Below are 17,202 nucleotides of genomic sequence, written 5' to 3' on the forward strand. Positions count from 1 at the left end.
TGTGAGAGAGTGTGAGAGAGTGTGTGTGAGAGTATGTGAGAGAGTGTGTGAGAGTGAGTGAGAGTGAGTGAGAGTGTGTGAGGGTGTGTGTGAGAGTGAGCGTGTGAGAGTGTGTGTGAGAGTGTGAGAGAGTTTGAGAGTGTGAGAAAGAGTGTGAGAGAGTGTGAGAGTGTGTGAGAGTGTGTGAGAGTGTGTGTGAGAGTGTGTGAGAGAGTGTGAGAGAGTGTGTGAGAGAGTGTGAGAGAGTGTGTGTGAGAGTATGTGAGAGAGTGTGTGAGAGTGAGTGAGAGTGTGTGAGGGTGTGTGTGAGAGTGAGCGTGTGAGAGTGTGTGTGAGAGTGTGAGAGAGTTTGAGAGTGTGAGAAAGAGTGTGAGAGAGTGTGTGAGTGTGAGAGTGTGTGAGAGTGAGTGAGAGTGTGTGAGAGTGTGTGAGAGTGAGTGAGAGTGTGTGAGAGAGTGTGTGAGTGTGTGAGAGTGTGAGAGTGAGTGAGAGTGTGTGAGAGAGTGTGTGAGAGTGAGTGAGAGTGTGTGAGAGAGTGTGTGAGAGAGTGTGCGAGTGTGAGAGTGTGTGAGAGTGAGTGAGAGTGTGTGAGAGTGTGTGAGAGTGAGTGAGAGTGTGTGAGAGAGTGTGTGAGAGAGTGTGAGAGAGTGTGTGAGAGAGTGTGAGAGAGTGTGAGAGAGTGTGTGTGAGAGTATGTGAGAGAGTGTGTGAGAGTGAGTGAGAGTGAGTGAGAGTGAGTGAGAGAGTGTGTGAGAGTGAGTGAGAGTGTGTGAGAGAGTGTGTGAGAGAGTGTGCGAGTGTGAGAGTGTGTGAGAGTGAGTGAGAGTGTGTGAGAGTGAGTGAGAGTGTGTGAGAGTGAGTGAGAGTGTGTGAGAGTGTGTGAGAGTGTGTGAGAGTGTGTGAGAGTTTGAGAGTGTGAGAAAGAGTGTGAGAGTGTGTGTGAGAGAGTGTGTGAGAGTGTGTGAGAGTGAGTGAGAGTGTGTGAGAGTGTGTGAGAGTGTGTGAGAGTGAGCGTGTGAGAGAGTGTGTGTGTGAGAGTGTGAGAGTGTGTGTGAGTGTGTGAGAGTGAGTGTGAGAGAGTGTGAGAGAGTGTGAGAGTGTGAGAGTGAGAGTGTGTGTGAGTGTGTGAGAGTGTGTGAGAGTGTGTGAGAGTGTGAGAGAGTGTGAGAGAGTGTGAGAGTGTGAGAGAGTGTGAGAGAGTGTGAGAGTGTGAGAGTGTTAGTGTGTGATAGTATGTGTGAGAGTGTGTGAGTGTGTGTGAGAGAGTGTGAGAGTGTGAGAGAGTGTGAGAGAGTGTGAGAGTGTGAGAGTGTTAGTGTGTGATAGTATGTGTGAGAGTGTGTGAGTGTGTGTGAGAGAGTGTGAGAGTGTGAGAGAGTGTGAGAGAGTGTGAGAGTGTGAGAGTGTTAGTGTGTGATAGTATGTGTGAGAGTGTGTGAGAGTGTGTGAGAGTGTGAGAGTGTGTGAGTGTGTGTGAGTGTGTGTGAGAGTGTGTGAGAGAGTGTGAGAGTGTGTGAGTGTGTGTGAGTGTGTGTGAGTGTGTAAGAATGTGTGAGTGTGATATTATCGACGTGAGTGAGCGAGTATGTGAGTGAGTAGTTCATAGTTGGGTGAGTGAGCAGGTGGGTGAGTGAATAAGTGGGTGAGTGACTAGGTGAGTGAGTAGGTGGGTGAGTGAGAAGGTGGGTGAGTAAGCAGGTGGGTGAGTGAGTAGGTAGGTGAGAATGTGAGTGAGTAGGTGGGTGAGTGAGTAGTTGGGTGAATGAGTCGGAGGCTGAGTGACTTGGTGGGTGAGTAGGTGAGTAGGTGAGTCGGTAGGTGAGTGTGCAGGTGGGTGAGTGAGTAGGTGGGTGAGTGAGTCGGTAGGTGAGTGTGCAGGTGGGTGAATGAGTAGTTGGGTGAGTGACTTGGTGAGTGAGTAGGTGAGTCGGTAGGTGAGTGAGTAGGTGGGTGAGTGAGCAGGTTGGTGAGTGCGTAGGTGAGTGAGTAGGTGGGTGAGTGAGTAGGTGGGTGAGTGAGTAGGTGGGTAAGTGAGTAGGTGGGTGAGTGCGTAGGTGAGTGAGTAGGTGGGTGAGTGAGTAGGTGGGTGAATGAGTAGGTGAGTGAGTGAGTAGGTAGGTGATTGAGTAGGTGCGTGAGTGAGTAGGTAGGTAAGTGAGTAGGTGCATGAGTGAGTAGGTGGGTGAGTGAGTAGGTGGGTGAGTGAGCAGGTGGGTGAGTGCGTAGGTGAGTGAGTAGGTGGGTGAGTGAGTAGGTGGGTAAGTGAGTAGGTGGGTGAGTGCGTAGGTGAGTGAGCAGGTGGGTGAGTGAGTAGGTGGGTGAGTAGGTGGGTGAGTGAGCAGATGTGTGAGTGAGTAGGTGAGTGAGTGAGTATGTGAGTGAGTAGGTGCGTGAGTGAGTAGGTGGGTAAGTGAGTAGGTGGGTGAGTGAGTAGGTGCATGAGTGAGTAGGTGGGTGAGTGAGTAGGTGGGTGAGTGAGTAGGTGGGTGAGTGAGTAGGTGAGTGAGTAGGTGGGTGATTGAGTAGGTGCGTGAGTGAGTAGTTAGGTAAGTGAGTAGGTGCATGAGTGAGTAGGTGGGTGAGTGCGTAGGTGGGTGAGTAGGTGGGTGAGTGAGCAGATGTGTGAGTGAGTAGGTGAGTGAGTGAGTATGTGAGTGAGTAGGTGCGTGAGTGAGTAGGTGGGTAAGTGAGTAGGTGGGTGAGTGAGTAGGTACGTGAGTGAGTAGGTAGGTGAGTGTGCGAGCGAGCGAGTAGCTGAATCGGAGAGTGTTCTATTTTCTTGGTGCGTGAGTTAGACGGCTGAGTGAGTTGGTGAGTGCCTGTGAAAGCGGTAATCGCATGGATTTGTCTCTGCGTCCTCCGGCTTTTCTCCTCAACATTTTGAATCAACATCACGCGTTTAGAGTATTTGGCTGTGAAACATTTCCACATCAGCAACGCTGCTCCCTCACGCCACTATGAACTGATGCTAAACTAAACTTTTTTTTATTGTATCAGGTCAGGTCCACTGTGTGCTATCGAGCTCGTTTTCAGAAGGCACCTAGCCGCAAATGATATCTCAACTTATCGCGTGGAAATTATACACGTGGATGGAGCAAAAAAAAAACGGGAGCACCCGGAGAACACGCAAACTCCAAATATACAGCAGCAGGCGTCAGGGTCGAGATCGAACCCTCGACCTCCTGTATACCAGGTGAGGTAGTTAACATCTCTTAGCCACCGTGATGATGATGATGAGAGAGAGAGAACACGCCAACTCCTAATATACAGCAGCAGGCGTCAGGGTCGAGATCGTACCCTCGACCCCCTGTAGACCAGGCGAAGTCGTCAACATCTCCTAGCCACCGTGATAATGATGAGAGAGAGAGAGAGACACGCAAACTCCAAATATACAGCAGCAATCGTCAGGGTCGAGATCGAACCCTCGACCCCCTGTAGACCAGGCGAAGTCGTCAACATCTCCTAGCCACCGTGATGATGATGAGAGAGAGAGAGACGCGCAGACTCCAAATATACAGCAGCAGGTGTCAGGGTCAGGATCGAACTTGTATACCAGACGAGGTAGTTAACATCTACGCCACCGTGATAACCAGTGAGTCAGATGACTCCTGCAAATGAGACTCCTATCCTTGGCCTCTCTCCAGAGTTCTCACCCCTGCCACGCGCCTGCCACGCGCCTGCCACGCACCTGTGCCACGTGCGTGGAGGCGACGACTTGAATCGATGAATCGATGACACGGTCGATGGAAGTGCTGTGTCAAGGTGACCGCCCAGTATGCTCTGATGAAGGCCCATTTCCCGAACCGTTTGACTGCAATAGTACAGCATGTAACGTCCTATCCTGTGCACACCAGCTGATTCTATCGCTCCATCTCCACATGAGTGCGATTGTGGTCATGCATCTCAAACTGTTGACGATATATTAAACCCACAGAGATATATAGAGACTCATAGAGATACACAGGGACCCATAGAGATACACAGGGACCCATAGAGATACATAGAGACATAGAGTACCATAAAGACACAGAGAGATTCAGAGACACATACAGACTCATACACAAAGCGACACAGAGAGATAGTAGAGACGCATAGAGATACACAGGGACCCATGGAGATACATAGAGACATATAGAGTACCATAGAGACACACAGAAATACAGAGACACATACAGACTCGTACACAAAGAAACCCATAGAGATACACAGGGACCCATAGAGACACAGAGATACAGACACGTATAGACTCGTACACAAAGCGACACAGAGAGGTACATAAAGAGACGGTAAAGACGAGCCACTGTCGTGTGATCGTGGCCTCGCAACCCAAGTCGCGGAGCGTGCAGTCAACCCACTGCGTTCGCCATGACACTCCTTCGACGGAGGAGAAGGAACAGCGAAACGACACGAACTCTGTCTCTCCTTCTAATTTATTTATTAAACACAGATTTTTATACAACGCCGGATTGTCACGACTACACAGAAATGGTATAAGGCCGAGGATTGTGCGTGACTGCGGGCGAACGGAGGACAACAGGCTGAGTGGCTCTGTGCAGACACTCCTCTATTTACGAACGAGTTAGGTTCCAGAGGCACTGTTCGTAAGTCGGTTTGTTCGTAAGTCCAAACTTTACTCCTGTCGATTACAAACACGATGTACACTAAACACGGGGAATGGCTTTAACAGTTGTACAATCTCCTGTAAGGTGTAGATGCCACTGGTTCTTCACGGTCTGCAGATGCCACTGGTTCTTCACGTTCTGCAGATGCCACTGGTTCTTCACGTTCAGCAGATGTAGATGCCACTGGTTCTTCACGTTCTGCAGATGCCACTGGTTCTTCACGTTCAGCAGATGTAGATGCCACTGGTTCTTCACGTTCTGCAAATGTAGATGCCACTGGTTCTTCACGTTCTGCAGATGTAGATGCCACTGGTTCTTCACGTTCTGCAGATGTAGATGCCACTGGTTCTTCACGTTCTGCAGATGTAGATGCCACTGGTTCTTCACGTTCTGCAGATGTAGATGCCACTGGTTCTTCACGTTCTGCAGATGTAGATGCCACTGGTTCTTCACGTTCTGCAGATCTAGATGCCACTGGTTCTTCACGTTCTGCAGATGTAGATGCCACTGGTTCTTCACGTTCTGCAGATCTAGATGCCACTGGTTCTTCACGGTCTGCAGATGTAGATGCCACCACCGCCATCCGTTACGCGGCGGTTGAACTTACGACTCTCTCGTTCTCTCTGCTGAAGCCCTCTCGTCGCGGCCAACAGCAGACCTCCGCATTAGCGTCTGTAGCTCCTGAACGACACCGCCAAACTCTATAATGAGAACTGTATAGGGCAACGTTAAGTCTATGGGCAATGTCAGTCTATGGGCAATGGTAGTATATGGCAATGCCGGTCTATAGGTAATGTTAAGTCTACGTGCAATGTTAAGGCTATGTGCAATGTTAAGTCTATGTGCAATGTTAAGTCTATGTGCAATGTTAAGTCTATGTGCAATGTTAAGTCTATGTGCAATGTTAAGTCTATGTGCAATGTTAAGTCTATGTGCAATGTTAAGTCTATGTGCAATGTTAAGTCTATGTGCAATGTTAAGTCTATGTGCAATGTTAAGTCTATGTGCAATGTTAAGTCTATGTGCAATGTTAAGTCTATGTGCAATGTTAAGTCTATGTGCAATGTTAAGTCTACGTGCAATGTTAAGTCTATGGGAAATATTAGTCTATGGGCAATGTCAGTCTATGGGCAATGATAGTATATGGCAATGTCGGTCTATAGGTAATGTTAAGTCTACGTGCAATGTTAAGGCTATGTGCAATGTTAAGTCTATGTGCAATGTTAAGTCTATGGGTAATGTTAAGTCTATCGGCAATGTTAAGTCCATGGATAACGTTAAGTTTATGGGCATTGTCAGTCTATGGGCAATGTTAAGTCTAAGGGTAATGTTAAGTCTATAGGCAATGTTAAGTCCATGGATAACGTTAAGTCTATGGGCATTGTCAGTCTATGGGCAATGTTAAGTCTAAGGGTAATGTTAAGTCTATAGGCAATGTTAAGTCCATGGATAATGTTAAGTCTATGGGCAATGTCAGTCTATGGGCAATGTTAAGTCTATGGGCAATGTTAAGTCTCTGGGCAATGTTAAGTCTATGGGTAATGTTAAGTCTATGGGCAATGTTAAGTCTATGGGCAATGTTAAGTCTATGGGTAATGTTAAGTCTATGGGCAATGTTAAGTCTCTGGGCAATGTCAGTCTATGGGCAATGTTAAGTCTATGGGCAATGTTAAGTCTATGGCCAATGATAGTCTGTGGGCAATGTTAGCCTCTGGGCGATGTTTGATTGTGCGTCTTTGGGCCAAAAAGTAAGCCCACGATGGCAGTCTGCGCTCCTTCGACGGAGCAGCAGAAGGAGGAGCAGCGGCACGACACGAACTCTCCTCTCTCTCGTCGTGACCAGCAGTAGCAGCAGCAGCAGCAACACTTGGACGTTGCCATCGAGCTCCTGGACATATTGCTGCTGCAATTATCGTGCGAATGAGCAGGATGAATGCCACCGCCCCCTCCCCCCGCTGCTGCAGCTGAATGAAGGCCTCCATCCAGCGAGCACCTCCGAACGAAACTGATTTTATCGCTCCGTCTCCTCTGTTCGACGTCTCCTACATTATGAATGCGCATTATGCGAGCTCATTGATCTTGTCCTTCCTGTCCATTGTGTGTGTTAAACGACACATTATATATTTACGCGATCAAACCCAAAACAACCTCTATTATGGATGATATTGGTCGCGAAAGCCTACTGCGTGTTAATTCGCCAATCGAGATGATGACGATGATGATGATTTTAGAAGTGCACAGCTCCCAGTGGCTTCTGAATATCGGAAGGAAGAACGTTCCAGACGGCCGCAGATGCGCGTCGGAAAGGGCGCGACGCGCGTGGCCGTCTTCGTTTCGATGCAACTTTGAGCAAATGACTCATCGCGGTGTGCGTGGTCTAAAGTGGTTGAGAGTTGCCGCATCTCGACAACAAAGACGACGACATCAACAACAACAACAACAACGATGACGACGATGACGTTTTCGTCAGCTACCTACTGGACGAAGGCCGCTGCTTAACTTCAAATGATTAAATATTTGGGAACAATCGATTGGAGAGAGCGGTGTTTGCACGGACGTTGGCAGTACCACGCAAAAGTGAATAATGGAACCAAAATTATCGACCTCGTAATCGATTTTTAAATTTTTCTTTTTTATATATTCACATGTCATTTAAAAAACTATTCACTGAAATGTAATTCGTATCCAGGACTTATACGTTGTGAACAATTGGAATCTCCAGTTCGGATTTTCCACTCCCATCTGTCTGACCTCTCTACGCTCGTAGTACGAAGAAGGGCCATTGCTCGAAACGTCGCTTATTAAGGTATCCCAAACTCCAGTCTTCGCTACGTCTTCTTCCGATTAGAATATACACGCGTGGACCTAGAGACGAAGACAAAGATTACCCGTATAACCTCAGCAAGTGCTGAGGCTATACGGGCAAGTGCTGAGGCTATACGGGGGTGGATGGCCAGCACCACGTCTGACCGCCTTTGTCTAACCAGTGGCGATGCCTTTTTTGAGGCTGAGTCGACCTAGGGGATGCCCAGATCCGGTGCAAATAATCGTCACCGGTGTTGGCCGTGAGCCAGATTCATAGGACGGCGCGCTAACCACTATACGACCGCTCCCCACGTATATACACACACACACACAAAAGACAAACACGCATTAAAAATACGAAAGTTTTGTCCCTGTGAGTTTATGAGTTTATTCTGATTCGTTACACGATTGGTCGTCCGGTTTAGCCAGTTTCCCGGCTATTTTACACGGGAAATCCGTGGTGTGTGAGCAGCAGCAGCAGCAACAGCAGCATCACGGTTGGCTACGTACGGTGCGAAAGAAGCTCCACATTCATACTACAACACCAAAAACGAGTTCTTAAGTAATATAGTGCACAACTCACAAACGATGTGTAATTAACGGTGGTTAGTTAACGTGGGTGGGACTGCACAAGAGACAAAGATCCCCCATGTAGCCTTTCATAGACCGTTGGAGCAAGAGCTGTTAGCGAGCAACGTGTCAATTCCGACACGCCACAATAGAGGAGTGTCTGGGTACAACAGCGCCCGGCCGTGTTTGTCTCCCGTGTGCTGACGTTTTACGCGCCGCGCCAGGTACTCATTTCTAAAGGATGAGTGGCTGTTAGCCCTCGCTAACAGCACTTGCCCCAGAGCCACGGGGGATTCGAAGCGCAGTGCACTAACCACTGCGCCACCACCCCCCCTCCGACACAAAGACAAAGAACCCCCGCATAGCCTTAACAGACTGTTGGGGAAAGTGCTCTTCGCCAGTATCACCTATGAAGGCCGGCACGGCACACAGGGGGGTGGGGTGGCCAGAACCACGCCCAGTCGCCTTTGCCGACCCAGTGGCGATATTTTGACGTACTGATTTGAGGCTGAGTCGACCTAAGGGAGGCCCAGGACCGGGAATCGAACATCGGGGTCGCCCGGTTAGCAGCGCAGCGCGCTCACCGTAACAAAGACAAAGACCCCCGTAAAGCTTTAACCAGACTGTTGGGGCAAGTGCTGTTAGCGAGGAGCACCTATGAAATCCGACACGGCACACGAGGGGGTAGGTGGCCAGCACCACACACGCACACACAGCACCACATACACAGCACCACACACACACAGTCGCCCACACTCGCCCCCCCCACACACACACAGCACCACACACAGCACCACACACACAGCGCCACACACATAGCACCACACACACACAGCACCACACACACAGCACCACACACACAGCACCACACACACAGCACCACACACACACATAGCACCACACACACACAGCACCACACACACACACAGCACCACACACATAGCACCACACCACACACATACAGCACTACACACGCATGGCACCACACACACACACTGCACCACACACAGCACCACACACACAGCACCACACACACACACTGCACCACACACACACAGCACCACACACACACACAGCACCACACAGGCACACACAGCACCACACACACAGCACACACACAGTACCACACACACAGCACCACACACACAGCACCACACACACACAGCACCACACACACACAGCACCACACACACAGCACCACACACACACAGCACACACACAGTACCACACACACAGCACAACAGCACTACACACACACCACAAACACACAGCACCACACAGGCACACACAGTCGCCCACACGAGTTAACCCCGGGCCCGTGCGCACCGTGCCGCACATGGACGCGAACGCGATGCCGCGCGCCTCACAACAACAACAATAACCACCTGCCGTGATTGGTTCCCCTCGGGAGATCGCCACGTGCGTTGCGTGCGCACGGCTTGGCGGGCATGGCCCGAGGGATTGTGTGGGGGGTGGTGTGGGGGGTGGTGTGGGGGGGTGGTGTGGGGGGTGGTGTGGGGGGTGGTGTGGGGGGGTGGTGTGGGGGGGAGATGCGGGCAGCAGTGGCGCAGTGGTTAGCGCACCGCGCTACGAACCCGGCGGACCCGATGTTCGATTATCATGCTCGACGAGCCAGCAACACCGGTGACGATTTTTCGAAACCGGTCACGGGCCCTCCTCTAGGTAGACTCAGCCTCAAACGAGTGCCTGGTGCGGTGTGTAGTGAAACATCGCCGCGGAGGAGACGAAGGCGGCCGGGCGTGGTGCTGGCCACACACCACCTCTCGTGTGCCGTGCCGACCTTCATAGGTGCTCGCTAACAGCACTTGCCCCAACAGTCTGTACAGGCTACACGGGGGATCTTTGTCATTGTAGTTCTGTGTGTCCGTGTGCGGGGAAAGGTGGCGCAGTGGTTAGCGCGCCGCGCTACGAACCCGATGTTCGATCATCACGCTTCGACGGCCAGCAACACCGGTGACGATTTTCGGAACCGGTCACGGGCCCTCCCCTAGGTAGACTTGGCCTTAAATTAGTAAACGTACGGTGAGAAAGACGTTCTACATGCATTAGTAGCCACACGACAAACTCGTGCATCGCCGTGGCCTCCATAGGTGCTCGCTCGCAGCACTTACCCCAATTGGCTATCGTAAGATCTTTAGTCTTTTCACCTGTTATGCATATATATATGCAAATTAGTAGAATCTGCATCCAATCTACTTAAGTATTTTATAGCTCACAACGATGCCTCGCCGCCAGGTCGTCAATCCACCACTTCGACTGTCACCCGGCCACTGACGATGCTAGCCGTGGCCAGGAATCGAACTCGGATCGTCGGACTCGGAGCACAGCGCGCTAACCATCGCGCCACCGCTCCCCCTGTCTCTCACAATGTACAGGGGGCGTAGTGTCTTGCGTGTTCCTATTCGCAGTTTAATACGTAGGCTGTCGCCAGCAATATAATCCAAAATAAAGGATTTGTTTTGGGTTAGATCGGGTAAATATAAATAAATGTATCGTTTACCCACCACCACAACCACCACCACCGCCACCCGATACAGCACATTAGTAAGGTTTGTCGCTGAAAGAATTATGGCAAAGCGCCAGAAGGAGCTGGTTGTAATCACCAGCGAAACGTCGGACTACTCAAATCGTGCATGTTGTGGGATTACTCTCCAACGCACCGGTGTGCTGAAGTAGCAACTAATTTGCGCGTTTCGTTTACGTGACATAAAAACAACCTTACGAATTGGCTGTGTCGGGTGGTGATGGGTTAACGACACATTTATATTTACGCGATCAAAAAATAATAATAATAATAATAATAAAATAACCTATTCATTCTGATTCCCACTTTGCCTTTCTCTTATTTTCCTCTTCCTTCAGAGACAGAGAGCGAGAGAGAAGCGAACGCTCTTAGATTTCAATTGAGCATCGCAATCATTTTCCTAAAAGCGCATCTCCCCCCCCCCCAACCTCTCTCCGTCTCTCTCCCCCCTCGTATGCGACGCGCGAATATGTTTTACGTTGTTACAATTCAATTAAACTCTACAATGCGCCCGCCATCTGACCTGTCCACACAAACAGCTGACTGACAGACATCGGTCCCGAGTCATTGTTAAGCGATTCGCGTTGTTTCGGAGGTTTTTTTGTATTGTTGTCGTTGATGCCAAGAAAGCCACACGTACTAGTATGATGGTAAAAGCGTGTGTGTGTGTGCATCAGCCAATCATCTCAGTCAGTCGACCCGTGGCACCTGGGTCTGCCCCGTGACCTCCTGCCAGCGGGCCTTCGACACTTCACGTGGCCTCAAGGTGCACATGGCCTGGCACAAGCGTCGTGGTGACGTCACCGCCACTTCTTGGCGAATGGCGGTTGTTGTTGTATGTGAGGAGCGGTTGTGTAGCGGTTAACTAGCAACTATGAAGGCCGCCACAGCACACGAGGTGGGCAACACCACGCCCGGCCGCCTTTTTCTCCCTCGTAGTGATGTTTACACATCGCACTAGGTACTCACTTTAGGCTGAGTCGACCTGGGGAAGGCCCGGGACCGGTTTAGATAATCTTCACCGCTGTTGGACGTGAGCGGGAATCGAACCCGGGACGCAGAGTTCGTAGTGCGGCACGCTAACCGCTACACCACCGCACAGACACACACACACAGACACACACACAGACAGACACACACACAGACACACACACAGACACAAAGACAAAAATCTTCCTTATAGCCTTAACAGACTGTAGGGGCAAGTGCTGTTAGCGAGCACACAGACCCACACACAGACACCCACACAGACACACACACACACACAGACACCCACACACACACAGACACCCACACACACACAGACACCCACACACACAGATACACAGACATGCACGCGCGCGCACCTAAACGCGCACACGCGTAATTGACACCGATTTTCAGGGGTTTTCAACCAGCGCGGGCCGACTTGCATTAGTAATTCTGGCGAGGCGGTGATCGCAATTTACAATTCAAATCCAATCAGTGCCGAGGGGGCTGTTCAATCACCGCGCACTATTTGTTTGCTATTAACGGACAAATTACTCGGGTTTGTAAAAAAAAAAACGAGAGACCCGTCCTTAATTGTGACTCCTTCGGGGTGGGGGGGAGGAAGACATCGCAAGGGACACGGACACGCAATCACGGGGGGGGGGGGGGGGGGGGGGGTGAGAGACTCTGCGCTCCGCATGGGAAAACAAACGCCGAGGCAGACGCGTCGCGGAATGCGTCCTTCGAGTGCTCAATGCGCGGCGCCTGTAATCGCGCCCGTTCAGTGGCTCTGCTCGGCGGAAGGGTCCCATCCATCGTTCGACGGAGCTCGCGAGAGACAAGACGAGAGAGAACGCTTCACGAATTTGCGTGTCATCCTTGCGCAGGGGCCATGCTAATCTTCTCTGTATCGTTCCAATTTTAGTATATGTACTGCCGGAGAGAGGGAGGAGAGAGGAGGGTTTCTGGACTCTCTCTCTCCCGAGGGTGTTTGGCCTACTCTTCCACGCTGGATAAAAGTATTCGACGAGTCGGCGGGAGAATGCAACCCTCACTTTACCCCACCTACTTGTTTATACTTGCTGGGTTGGAGAGACGGGGGGGGGGGGGGGTGCCCATGGAGGCGTCCCTAGTGGGACGGCTAATCAGGGCGATCGCCCGGGGCCCCGTTATTTGCGGCGGGGGGGGGCGGGTGGTTCGCGTTTGAAGGCGTTAGAGATCCCACACACGGTGTTGGGATTAGCCCCAGGCCCAGTACACTCCCCCCGTCCAATATTCTTAGGTTTTTTTCGGTAAAGTCACGTAGGTAAAAAAATTTAAATTAATAAAAGTAAAATTAAAATCAAATAAAAATCACGACGTTTCGGAGGCAACACAAGCTTCCGTCTTCAGGTGGAACCGTCACAGCACGATAGCTGTATCAAGTGAGAGAAATTCCAAGAACACAGTATTTGTATATATACTGGTTGAGGGTGGGAGGAGCCAAGGTAGGCCCTGAATATTATTTTTGTTAGGTTCGGTGCGGCTGAAGCCCCCTGTGAACGGGCCCTGGTGGTTGCATTCAAGGAACTTGCACCGATTGTTCCAACTGCCATGCCGGGGTGGTGGTGGGCTCGAACCTGCTCTTCGTGGGTTCGCAAGTCCGGAGCCGCTCCACCTTTTGCGCGCCGCGGCAGCCTCCGTCCGTCGTCCGGTACGGGTGCCTGCGTTCATCACCTGTCTTGTTGTTGCCGTGGAAATGACCGTGGGATCGAACCTGGGTTCGCCGGGCCGTGATGCCGCGGTTGACGCATGAAGCATTGCAGGGACAAAGAACCCCGTGAAGGCATAGGGGCAAGCGCTGTTTGCGAGCACCTATTATGGCCAGGTACGGCGCAACGAGCGGTCGTGTGGCCAACGCCACCTTTGTTTTGTGTCCCCCCCCCCCCCTCCCAACGCCGATGTTTAATACCACACCGCACCAGCTACTCATTTAAGGCTAAGTCGACCTAGGGGAGGACCCGCGACCGGGACAGGTTTAGATATTCGCCGTCACTGTTGCTGGTCGTGAGTGGGAATCCAACTCGGAGGTTCGTCGCGCAGTGCGCTAACCACTACGCCACCGCTCCCCAAACATATTGCATACACGCACGCACACACGTACTGTGTGTATGGAGATACAGTCTAGAATGTAGACTGCTCGTGTGTTTTAACGCGCGAAGGCTGAACAACGTAACGCGCAGTTAATACTGCAGAGTGCTGTACATTTTCTTGTGCATTTTTTGTTTGTGAATTTTTTTGTGATTTGTTTCGTGTTAATTTTTTGTTGTGAATTGGTTGTTGTGACATTTTTTTTGTTGTGAAATTTTCGTAGCGAAATTTTTTGTCGTTAAATTCGTGTTGTCGATTTTTTTGTTGTGAATGTTTTTTGTTGTGAAATTTTCGTAGCGAAATTTTTTGTCGTGAAATTTGTGCTGTCGATTTAATGTTTTTGCTGCGAATTTTTTTTGTCGTCAATTTGTCGTCGTGAATTTTTGATGCTTGCCAAATTTTCGCCGTACAATTTTTATGGTGAACTTATTTCGCTCTCCTTACTGGGTGGTTGTGATTGATGACTTTCTGCCTAACCCATATTTTACTGGAAGTGCGTGTGTGTAATTGTTTTTGTTTCCTCTACATAGAGATATGTGTGAACGCAGCATGACTATAACATTGCAAACCTGTTCAAACAAATCCTCTATGCACATAGCGGTGGAGGGGGGGGGGTTGTTAGGGCAACGGATACACTGGGGGCATGACCAATCCCATAAAGTAGCCGGGTATTTAGAGGCCAACCTGATTGAGATCAGTCACTCGGTGCCCGAACACGCGACACGTGCCAATGGACGAACCACGCTGCTTGTCGTCGTGATTCACGGTACGATGCCCCGATATACGTCGTTCCGCGATATACGTCGTCACTTCGTCATTAACACCGCCACCCGATTTGCGTACCCCACGGACACGTTCACGTCGCCCCCCACTGCTGCCCGGTAGAAAACGCTGCTCTGGTTCACGTCGTGTCCACGTTCGTTATCGGGAGCGCATCCTTACGACCGTGAGCCGCGGGCGTGTTGCCGCACTGCATTCGTTGTGAGTGACGCACAATCGCAGCAACAACAACAGCAGCAACAACAGCAGCAGCAGCAACAAACACGTTCGTGAACAGACAGTGTGCGTGTTGCCTTAAAGAGGACAACGACATCTCGAAGGAGACGTCTGTTCAAGGCGAAGACGACGGCCCTTCAGCCTCTGCGCTACGCCGGCAATTAAGCGGAGGAGACAATTGTAAGACGGCAAGGTGGGCCATTGTCCGAAACGTCGACTATCATACATACAAAGACAAAGACCCCCCCGTATAGCCTGAACAGTGTTGGGGCAAGTGCTGCCAGCGAGTAGCACCCTATAAAGTCCGGCACGACACGCTCGGTCGCCTTTGTCTCCCCAGTGGCGATGTGTCCACATCGCACCAGGTACTCGTTTGAGGCTGAGTCGACCTAGGGGAGGCCCGGGACCGGTTGAGATAATCGTCGCTGGTCTTGGCCGTGAGTGGGAGTCGAACTGGGGTCGTAGCGCTGACCGTTGCACTACCGCCCCACCCCCAGACACAGACACACACGAGTGTGGATTTCGGTGTTACCTATTACGACCACATGGTTATTCGTTATTGGCGAATATTGTGGCTTATTTGTGCCGCGAATTCGATCATTTTCGCTCCGTGGTGCGGTGACGAGGATGGAGCTGTCCGAGCCGGTGTGGGTGGTGGGGGGTAGTGGGGGGGGTGGTGGGGGGGGGTGGTGGGTGGTGGGGGGGGGTGTCCAGATTGGGAGGGTTGGCGGGGTACGTGGGTGGCGGTAGGAGGCCTGCATTGCTCAAGACGCCACTTTACCTTGGCTGACACACTGACTCATCTGCGTGCAGAATGGCACAGAGAGAGAGAGAGAGGGGAGGGGGTAGAGGGGGGGGGGGACGTAACGAGAGAGGGGGGGGTGGAGGCATTTTGTCGCGCTCATGTTAGCGTTAATTGCTAGTCTATCGCAGCTCCGCGGCGATTATCGGCGCATCAGTTTGTTCGGTGTAGCGTAAACAATGCGAGAGATGTTAGCGGCTAAAAGGGAAGAAAAGGAGGGTGCTGCTGCTGCTGGTGGTGGTGGTGAAGGGTGGGTGGGGGGGAGGCCTCGGCCGTCGTGAAACATTACAACCTGGATTTTTATTTTATTTTTCTCTCTCTCTCTTAGGCAGTGACATGTGCATGATGTGATAATTCGTCGCGATTAAAAAACTCGCCGTCACGCCGGAGAGAAAACGGGGCATGATACACCCCCCCCCCCACTCGCCCCCCACTCCCCCACCCTCCCCCCCTTCGCCCCCCCCCCCCCAATCACCGCCCGCCCCCCACTCCACACACAACGAACATCATCTGCGTTGTTCAAGTTGTTGTCGAGTAACGCGACTGCGTGACCCTGATACGTCCGTGCGTCTCTCTCTCTCTGTATCTCGGGGTAGGGGAGAGATGGTGCAGCGGTGAGCGCGCTACGCTTCGAACGCGGCAAGCACCGAGTTCGATTCCCGTTCAATTGCCAACATCTCTGACCACGAACTGAACCGGTCCCGAGCCACTACCGTAGGTTGACTCAGCCTTAATTAAGAACCTGATTGCGGTGTTAAACATCAGCGCGGGGGAGACAAAAACGACCGGGTGTGGTGGTGTTGGTGGTGGTTTTGTCCACCCCACCCCCCTCGTGCACAGTGCCGGCCTTCATAGGTGCTCGCTAACAACACTTTCCCCAACAGTCTGCACATGCTATACGGGGGATCTTTGTCATTGCTGTTCTGTGTGTCCGTGTGCGGGGAAACGTGGCGGGGGAGGGATCTTTGTCTTTGTACAGGCGTGTGTGTTTTTGTCTTCGTGACAAGAGTTATATAATTTCATTGACGTAGGGCACACACGTTCGTGCTGCGTCTGATTATTATGGAAAAATACGGTAACATTTGTAACATCTACACGAATACATGAAAAAATGAAGAATCCACACAAACCCCGGTGTGAAATTCTCAAAAGTTTCGGTCTTTGAATAAAAAAACCAACACAAAATCCAATCACCTCGGCAGCTGTCTTCTCAATCCAATACATCCATGCACGCTTATCCATCAACGGCGTCGATGGTGCTGCTTGTTGCTGGAGGCTTGGCGTTTTGGGCTCTTTGTAGAGGGGGGGGGCGGTGGAGGGAAGGGGGGGGTCTGAGCTCAGCTACCGTGATTTAAAAAAAAAAGTTAAACTCCCCCACGCAAGGAATGAAACAGCGCCACAAATTGCCAGTACTTACCGCTGACCTTTCCATCCCAGGGCCTCTTCTCCCCCCCGTCACGGTGACGATAAAAAGACACGCACACAAAGACAAAGGCAAAGATCCCCCGTGTAGCCTTCACGCGGCTGTTGGGCCAAGTGCTGTTAGCGAGCGCCTTGTGAGTTATCGCACACAAAGACAAAGATCCCCCGCGTAGCCTTCACGGGGCTGTTGGGCCAAGTGCTGTTAGCGAGCGCCTTGTGAGTCATCGCACACAAAGACAAAGGTAAAGATCCCCCGTGTAGCCAGGGCCGGATTAAGGCACGGGGGCTTTAGGAGGAGCCTCCAGAGATGAAGTGAAAAGTGATTTCATTTGCGAATGCTG

At 51.2% G+C, this 17,202-nt stretch overlaps 1 non-coding gene across 1 annotated transcript; it reads right to left on the reverse strand.

Annotated features, from left to right (window-relative positions):
- Positions 1-12,353: 12,353 nt before the first annotated feature.
- Positions 12,354-12,458, reverse strand: LOC144938301 (U6 spliceosomal RNA). The gene has a single exon (XR_013637835.1). It is a non-coding gene; the product is annotated as a U6 spliceosomal RNA (small nuclear RNA).
- Between the last annotated feature and the right edge of the window lie 4,744 nt (positions 12,459-17,202).

Source organism: Lampetra fluviatilis, chromosome 21, assembly GCF_964198595.1.
Source record: "Lampetra fluviatilis chromosome 21, kcLamFluv1.1, whole genome shotgun sequence".
NCBI classification, from domain to species: Eukaryota; Metazoa; Chordata; class Hyperoartia; order Petromyzontiformes; family Petromyzontidae; genus Lampetra; species Lampetra fluviatilis.